General features: G+C 33.2%; 1 long non-coding RNA gene across 1 annotated transcript; it reads left to right on the plus strand.

Annotated features, from left to right (window-relative positions):
* Positions 1-6,929: 6,929 nt before the first annotated feature.
* On the plus strand, positions 6,930-7,926 carry LOC136968659 (uncharacterized). The gene is made up of 2 exons (XR_010879689.1): positions 6,930-7,224; positions 7,619-7,926. It is a non-coding gene; the product is annotated as an uncharacterized lncRNA (long non-coding RNA).
* Positions 7,927-9,159: the final 1,233 nt, after the last annotated feature.

A 9,159-nucleotide genomic window follows, 5' to 3' on the forward strand; every position in this document is an offset into this window, starting at 1 on the left:
AATATTTTGACTTGTTCCGAAATGGAAATGCCGATAACTTCCTTTTTATTGCATCATTCGTTGCAAACACGTGCTTGTTTTTGTTTTCATTCAAAATGACTGACGAGGAGAAGTTAATAAATAACTGGGTACTGTCAATAAATTTGACCTTTCACACTATTATTATTATTATTATTATTATTATGACATTGTCAGAAAAGAGAGTGCGTGGTAAGAAATCTATGAAACTAAATGGAAATCATAAATAATAATAATCATCAATACCTCCGACCCTAACGCGCAGACAAAATTCGTCTTTGTTCGTAAAATGGGTTACAAAACGATGTAGTGTGCGGCAAGCTTAATATTCTCTGCGACACACTTTAATTATTTCGCTGTAAACATATCCACGAAATAGTAAGTGAATTGATGTTCAAAATTTTAAAACTGATTTTATAACAACACTAACACCTTTATCGTCTGTCTAATCGACTCGTGTCTTCAATTATTAGTAAATCTTGTTTTTATGAAATTTTTTGAAGTTATTTATAAGTATTTGCATTTTTATTTAAGGGACTAGCTTCTATTTATAAAAAATCCCTTTTAAATTTTCCCTGTTTAGTTAGTCTGGAATGAATCATTAAAAAAACTTTAAAAAATTATAATACTTCGGCCAAGTAAGACTTTTGACATTTGTCATATTAAATATATGTAAATTATCCTGTCGTACGAATCAATTACCACTGTCTATCCGAGGACAATAAAACAAATTGGAGACTAGAAAAATGCCTATATTTAACAATATTTTCTTTTATAAATTATCAAAATGCATTTCGGCTTTATCAAATTTAAGCCATTTTCAATTAACAAGTGTATAGCAATATTGTCATTGACATTAAAACTATAATATTTAAGAAGATTAAGAAATTGGATAAATATTATAGTTTTAATGTCAATGACAATATTGCTATACACTTGTTAATTGAAAATGGCTTAAATTTGATAAAGCCGAAATGCATTTTGATAATTTATAAAAGAATATTGTTAAATTGGAGACAATAAAAAAATGCCTACATTTGTCTTTTAAGGACTATAATCGGTTTACATATACGGGGTGTCCCAAAAAGATGTACTCACTCTTTGATTGTCAAATATATAAATATTTTTTTGTAAATAGACGTGTCTTGACAAACACACAGTCCTAAGAAGTTAAATCAATAAACAAATAAATAAATACATTAATTTAAAACCTATTACTAAATTTAAAAAACATATTATTAATCGTCTATCAAAGAGTGAGTACATCTTTTTGGGACACCCCGTATTTATTAGCCATCCCGTAAATATAAGGCAACTTTATTATTTGTCTTATTTATTCTATTTTGACATTTTTAAGTTAGTATATCTCTAGTTCTTCACTGGGAATAATTTTAACAAATTAAAAACAGTTTCCGCACACGGTGGAATGTAAAATTATACAAACAAAATCTTCTGTTTTTAAGGCATAATAATTATTTGTTTTTATTTACCGAAACCGTAAATTATAAATTCATATATATGTTACAGTCAAAACCCGTTTTTAGTTAGAACGCGTTTTAACTAAAGACGGGTTTTGACTGTAACATATATATTATATAAATATAAAGTATTGTTTCTTGGCGAAATTTATCCTACGAAATTACTTTGGAAAATAATGTCGTCGTAAACGGGCGGATCTACATAGGGACTAACGGGGCTTAAGCCCCGGGCCCCCGAGTGTTCAAAGGCGCTCAAAAATTGAATTATCATCATAAATTTTTAATACTTTCGTTAACAACGAGCACTTATCGTATAGTAAAATATAATTAATATTAATAATATAATAGTAATAATGACAACAATAAAACAAATAATGCTATATATTATCAATGTAAAGATATTAATTAACAAAAAATGGGACTTGGAGAAGCCCTAGGCTCCGAAAAACCTAGATCCGCCCCTGGTTGTAAAGCATACTTTTTATCGTCTTACACGCGTTTCGAACGTAACACGAAATTTACTAGTTAAGGAAGGTGCTCGGTTCTAAATCGTTTTCTGTCTTCAGTATTTGAAATGTCAAGAGAGACGACGAAGTTGAGTAAACAAAAGAAAAGTTATAATAAATGAATATCAATTAGACAGAAGTGTTAATTTTTTTCGAAAGCATTTCGTGCTTTAATCCACTTTTATTTTAATCTATTTAAAATCTTAATTTAGTTCGTGTTACGTAGATCAAATTTTCGTTCGAAGGAGAATTGCTCTATTTTTATCCGTATAATCAAAATCGTACGAAATTCGCTTGTAAATTAATTTAATTCTATTAATTTCTCTTAATGAATTATTATTTTATAAATTTTGGAATCTACGATAATAAAATAACTTTCAAATTCAGTTTTCTAATATTAAACGCAGTCGCGTTAATTTTCGAAACCTCGAAAAACAAAATCTTTTTAATTAAATTAAAGTTTAAAACTTTTGTTTATTTTTAAATACGAAACAGATTTCGAAACTTTCACCCTTGAACCAAATCCACGTTTACATTATTTGCACTGATAAAACAGCGTGTTTAATTTTTTTATATATTCTAAGTGTTGAAATCGAGATGTTTCGGTACATATTTAAAATTTTTCTTACGCAAAATATTCACTTATTAAAGGTTAAAAGGCTATACAATTCTACCTATTAAGAGCGATCCGTACGAGTAGTGGTTTGGGAAGCTTCGATCACAAAATTAATTTTCTAATTAAAATGTTAATTAAATTAATTTTATTTTAACAATAAGGCAAAGTTTAATATATTCTTTCTAATTATTAAATTAATTCGCGATAATAATTTTTACAATTTGTTCTAATATCCAATATGTTCTAAATTAAAATACAACTTAAAATATTATTATAAAAATAAGACAAAGTAATATAGGGAAATAGTTTAAGTTATCGTGTTTTAATTCACTCGGATATGAGAACAAATTGTAAAAATTATTATTGCGAATTAATTTAATAATTAGAAAGAGTGTATTCAACTTTGTCTTATTGTTACAAGATGTTTTATGAAAACTAAAAAAACGAATCGAAGTTTTCTAAATATTAAAATTACCCGAGAAATTTTTGATCTGAAAATAATTTATAATCCGAAAAATTAATTTAAAATTAAACACAAGAAGTTATTTGTAGTCTTAATTTAATCGACGTCTGAAATTAATTGTTTGATCAGGATTTTCGGATAATTTTATTAGGCGATACGTACGTAAGTTTGATATTAGAAAAATTTAAAAATACCAACGATTAAAAACTGACTTTACGCGTATTAAAAGACTATCTGAACTGGAATTTTGTTTCTCGTTACCGAATACTTGACCAGCAATTTATTGACGACTTCCAAAATCGGCTTTCTCGGTGTTACGTTTTAAAATATCAGAAAATAGACCGGGAATATTCAACAATCACCAAAATTTAATACTCCGCTTACTTGCAGAAATGCGTCGTGTTTTAGATGAAGTGAATGAAAAAACTGGAAAAGCTTAAATAAAATAAACTGTTTTTACTTTTAACATTTATAGATTAAATAATTTCAAAAATAATCTCATTTTGGTGTTATATTATTTCATAAATTGTCGTAGTTTAATTTTCTCGAATATTAAAACATTTAATAATTAATACAGAAACTTTGCTTTATTGTTAAAATAAAATTAATTAAGATTTGTGATCAGTAGCCGGGTCGAGGCCGAAGTTTTAAACGCGAAAACGTGTACGTCGAACGTTGGGCGCCGCTTTCCCGTAAGCCTAGAAGTTTGACAATGGCGTTTGGAATATCGGTTGTAATTACGCTCGACATTTCAAACGCCATTATCAAACCTCCAGGCTTACGGGAAAGCGGCGCCCAACGTTCGACGTACACGTTTTCGCGTTTTAGTTGCCAAATTGCCCTTTGAAATAGCCGCTCCGGATTGGTATAGTTGTGAACAATGTTTGGATAAATTTGGTCGACGAGTTCGTTTTCGGTAGTGGCTATGTTGCAAAAATCACCGTCGAGTTCGATCGGGCCGGTCGTCCGGTCGGTGGGATGTGTGCCTTCGCCTATTTGTAAAAGTTTTTGAGCAAAATGTTCTGTTGTTTGGTCTTTCGAGAGTTCAACTCTCATATTTTTTGTTAGTCGCGGTATTTGTATGTGTGGCCAGAGTTGTGATTTTTTTAAGCACGCACTGATTTCGTCCGCTGGTGTTGAATTGGGGATAACTGGAAGTGTTTGTCGAAAATCTCCCGAGAGTATGAGTAGAGCGCCTCCCATCACTTCGGAGTTTCCTCGCGAGTCTTGTAATGTTCTGTCCATGGCTTCGAGTGATTTTTTTATGTGCCATCGCGCATTCGTCCCAGAAGATAATTTTAGCTTGTTTTGGTTTACCCCGTCCAGATCCTCTTGAGATTTTACATACCGGGAATTGTTCTTCGGCTATATTCAACGGTAGTTGTAGGGCCGAATGGGCAGTTCGTCCTCCTTCCGTAAGTGTGGCTGCAATGCCGGATGATGCCGGTGCAAGCGCGATGTGTTGTTTAGCACGTATTTCTGCCAGCAATAGATTTATTAGAAACGTTTTTCCGGTGCCGCCTGGTGCGTCCAAGTAAATAATTCCGCCAGTGTTGTTGTCGATCCGGTCCACGATAACGTTGTAAATTTTTTTGATTGTCATTGAGGGGTGGTTTGTTGTGAGCAATGTATTGAAGTAGTTCGTTGATGTTGTAGCTTTTTTCCTTTGTAATTTCGAAGTTTAGCGCACTGAAAGCATCTTTTCGTGGTGCTGGCATCCCAAGTTGTACTAAGGTCTGGTTTTTATTGCTAAACACTTATCTTCTAGGCCAGGTGTGGCCAAACTTTTATCCCTTAGGGGCTACTTTTTCGGTAAAATATAGTCTGCAGACGACTATGAATATGGGCAAACAATTTTAGGATTTTTCAAATTTTTCATAGATATTTTAATAAATAATTAATAATGATAAATAAATAATGATAAGTTTTTATTTTTTTCCGGCCTGTACTTGGTTTATTTATTCTAAAATAATAGGGTTAAATATTAATAACATTTAAAACAATAATTAATAAACTAACATACCTGCTTCTGTTCGCTGTATGAATAAATAAAAAAACTCAAATTGAAAGTAAATACAAGTGCACAAACAAGGAGTAACGAGTGGATTGAAGCCAGGGGCTATCACGTTACTGTCTGACACATGATTTTGCGCCATTTTATGCGATTGCCATTTATATGCGCATGCGTTGCGACTACAATTAATTTAAAAGTTAACATTCATTTGCATTGTTCATCGGGATAAATACAAACAGTATGGGTACGTTGCACAGACAGTCTATTATTGTAAGAATAAATTATCAATTAGAATTAAGATTTTTAAACATTAATTTAAGTGAAAGCAAATTGTTCAACTTTAGCTTCGCGGGCTACTTTCAAAACCTTTGGCGGTCTACGTGTTGGCCGTCCCTGTTGTAGGCGAATGGGTGTTTCATTGAAGATGTCGTCGTTGAATTCTATGGCCAGTTCTGGATGAGCTCGTCGGATTCGGTACGGTATGTCATCACTCATACTCTCTTTGAAGGAGTCCCGTAGCTGTTTTGGATTCGATGGGTTACATGTTGTTAGAATTATGGCGAATAAGTCTCTGATTTGTTCAGCCGAGGCTGTGATTGAGGCTTCTTGTAGTGTTAATTCCCAGTAGTTCTAAGCGTTGGCATGCTTCCCAACGCTTAGGACTACTGGAAAACTGGTCAGTGGGAAATTTCTAGAGGGCGAAACTTCTAGCCCTTATATCTTCAACAGCACACCCTTCGGATAAAAACGGGAACCTTCTTCATGGATGGGGATAGAGGGCTACCACATCATATAACTCCCTCGATCGTTCCGGGACTCATTTTTGAGTTTTAGCAGCACGCACATTGTACACTTACTTTTATAATATATAATATTGATTATCATCCGATACACAGTCGGGTAAATTCTCTTGGCTTGCTTAGCGTCGCCCCATGCCTAAGAGAAAGTTTTGACTGACAATATACTTTTTATATGAGAACAAATATTCCAATAGTAATTTATTCTAACGTGTAAACTCTATTATCATTTGTGTTTGCTTTTACATGGCAGCTAGCGGCTAGCCGTTTTAAGTCGGTGCCATGCTTACGGAAATTCGATCGCTCGCTCGTGTGGAGGTTTGCCGCGGCAAACAAGTGCGCGCGCGTGACGTCATTCGAAGCATTTAACACGGCCAGATTGTATCGAAAGCTCGCGGTACTCAGTCAGCATACATGTATTGTGTCTACATAGGGAATAATAAGGCTTAAGCTCTGGGCCCGCAGTGTCAAGGGTCCACAAAAATTGAATTATCATCATAAATTTTTAACACTTCTTCATTATAATATATGTCATGTATTTCGTGTTTAAATATAATGGGCTTTATAATAGTTCATACTTTTTTATTCGCACCAAATAACGTTTCTGTCTATTATTCTTATTATAACTTTCGGCATGCCCAAAAATTTTGGTCAGGATTCGCCCGCTGTATACAGTATCAGGATTCGTCCTGTATACAATAGATTATATTCGTTTTAAAAATACCTTAAAATGATTCCAAAAGAAATAGCGTATACATTAGACGGCAGGGAGTCATGGTCCTGACCGAACTGTCCCTTTCATCCATTAAAACTGGTAGGGAGAAGGGGACAATGTTTCTTCTTATCTGGAAACCATTAAATGTAAAGTGTGACGTTCATTTCTAAGAATTTTTTCAAGCCTTTCTCACACAAGAGGCCAAGTGCTTTTGCTCAAGTTAACTATTTTTTAACTTTATTTTAATTTTACTGTACAATGAAAATTTCGATATATACCAGTATTATACCATATTTAATTTATAAATTACATTAAGAAAAATACACAGTACACCCATACCTCGCTATACGGCCGCTCTTTATACGGCATTTCGCTATAACGGCCCTCTTCAATTAAGGCACGTTTTCGATTTACGGCCTAAAATGTTTCGCTATAACGGCAAAAAAACTTTTTTTCGATGTCGATATATCTACATGTTGCCAATCTTGCGCAAGCGCAATCTCGATGCACACTCTTTGCTATTTCCTCTTGTTTACGAGCCTTATTCAGTGTGTGCTCATAAAGCGGCTGGTTTAGACTTGTCTGTGAGTGTTTTATATACATATTTATTACTGATTGTTACACATTAACTGGAAAAATTGGAAACAATTAGGGACATTTTTGGTACGTAAGTACTGTACATATGTATGTAAGTACAAATTAAAAATTTTTAATCTAGCACATGATCTCGGCTTTGAAGGTTTGAACGAACGTGATGTGCTTGATCTACTTGAAGCTGATAGGGAACCCCTTTTATATGAGGAACTCATTCAGTTGCAAGCAGAACCGGCATTTGATGAAGAGACAGAGCCTGTTGTATCCAAACAGCTAACATCAAAAAATTTGTCGAAAGCTTTTTCCAGTTTCGAACAAGGAATAAACATCCTCCTTGAAAACGATCCTGACGTCGAACGTAGCGCTAAAGTTTCTCGAGGAATTAATTCAGCCATTAGCTGTTATAAATCACTGAAGAACGAAATAGACAAGAAGGCAAGACAAACAACGTTGGACAATTTTTGTAAGCCAGGCCCATCCTTACCAGCGAAAAATGACGACGACAGTGATCTGCAGGTTACCATTTCTTCATCGTCTTCAGATTAAAGCCATTTTTTAAAAAAATATGTATGTAAACATACACATATTTTATGTAACATGAAGTTGTTTCATTTTTGTTTATAGATTATTGTTGGTTTTTGGAGTCTGTTATTATTTTATGTACAAATGTATGTACTTGTTATGTATGTATTTTTGATTTAAATGAAATAAAAAGATAAAATGCATTTTGAATGATAAACCATGTTATATATTTAACAAATTTGGAACCGATCCCATTGAATTTGTATGAATTTGTATTAGAATAATTGATTCCTTATACGGCTTTTCGCTTTGCGGCCAAGTTTCGTGGAACGTATCTAGGCCGTAAAGCGAGGTATGGGTGTATTTTACTTTTCGTTCACGTATTATATACAGGGTAAAAATTTATGCAGTGTTGCATAGAGAACAAAACTCACTTTAGTCTGTTATATTTGCTCATAGAAATGACTAGTACGAAGAGTACACGACTTTTATTTTATTTTTTATTGCCATGTATTAATATTGGACAAGAATTCTATAAATCGCACAATTATTTGTAACTCTAGTTGTATGTTATAAAAATGAACGATAAATTGGATATTTTCTAATGATATAATATTTTATAAGAAGTATTTTTATTAAGATTTAACTGAAATTCAAACAAAGTTAGCGTCCGTATGAATAAGGCCAGGAACACACATGCGTAAAATTCGGCGTAAAATCTAGCATAAAACAGAAAGCGTAAAAATTTTTCTGAAATTTTGGCTGAAACGTAACTGGTAAAAGAGTAGAGCGTGTCTCTACTTTTTACGCCAAAATTCTTCCAATAAAGAGGTCTTTTTTGTGACGTCAAAGTAGATACGCGGTTTTTATTGTAATAATGGCGGCAATGAGGGTTAACTGTATAATTGTGACGGTCTCGAAAAAACGAAAAATAAATGAAATAGAGGAGTTTATCCAATCCGTTCGACCACATCAGTGTCTTTATGACAAAAAAGTGTCGCCGTATTTAGACAAAGTGTATGGACGGCCGTAGGTGCTAAATTTCGAATAACAGGTAGGTCTAGTAGAATATAGTATTTAGATCACACGTTCTTTATTTCAGTTCGAAATACAAGTCTATTAATTTAAATTTTCTATATTATAGCAGAGGGAGCGGAGAAAAAATAGAAGGTACAAAGGGATACAGATATGTAAGAGAAAAAAAATTAATAAAATGCACTTATTGATAGTGGCATTCTCGATCGTTAAATTGTAATTCCGGAATCAACGAATTATTAATATTAAATCCGTGTAAATCACGCTCTCGAAATAGCTTCCTAACCCACCAGCGTCTCTTTTGGCGTTTTTTACTAAAATCATTTCTTAAGATCATCGATGATTGGGTGTTATACGACCACCAACAAATAACATCAGATACGGACGGCGCCATTTTACTA

This window comes from Centruroides vittatus, unplaced genomic scaffold (assembly GCF_030686945.1).
Source record: "Centruroides vittatus isolate TY-2023 unplaced genomic scaffold, ASM3068694v2 contig_150, whole genome shotgun sequence".
Classification (NCBI taxonomy): domain Eukaryota; kingdom Metazoa; phylum Arthropoda; class Arachnida; order Scorpiones; family Buthidae; genus Centruroides; species Centruroides vittatus.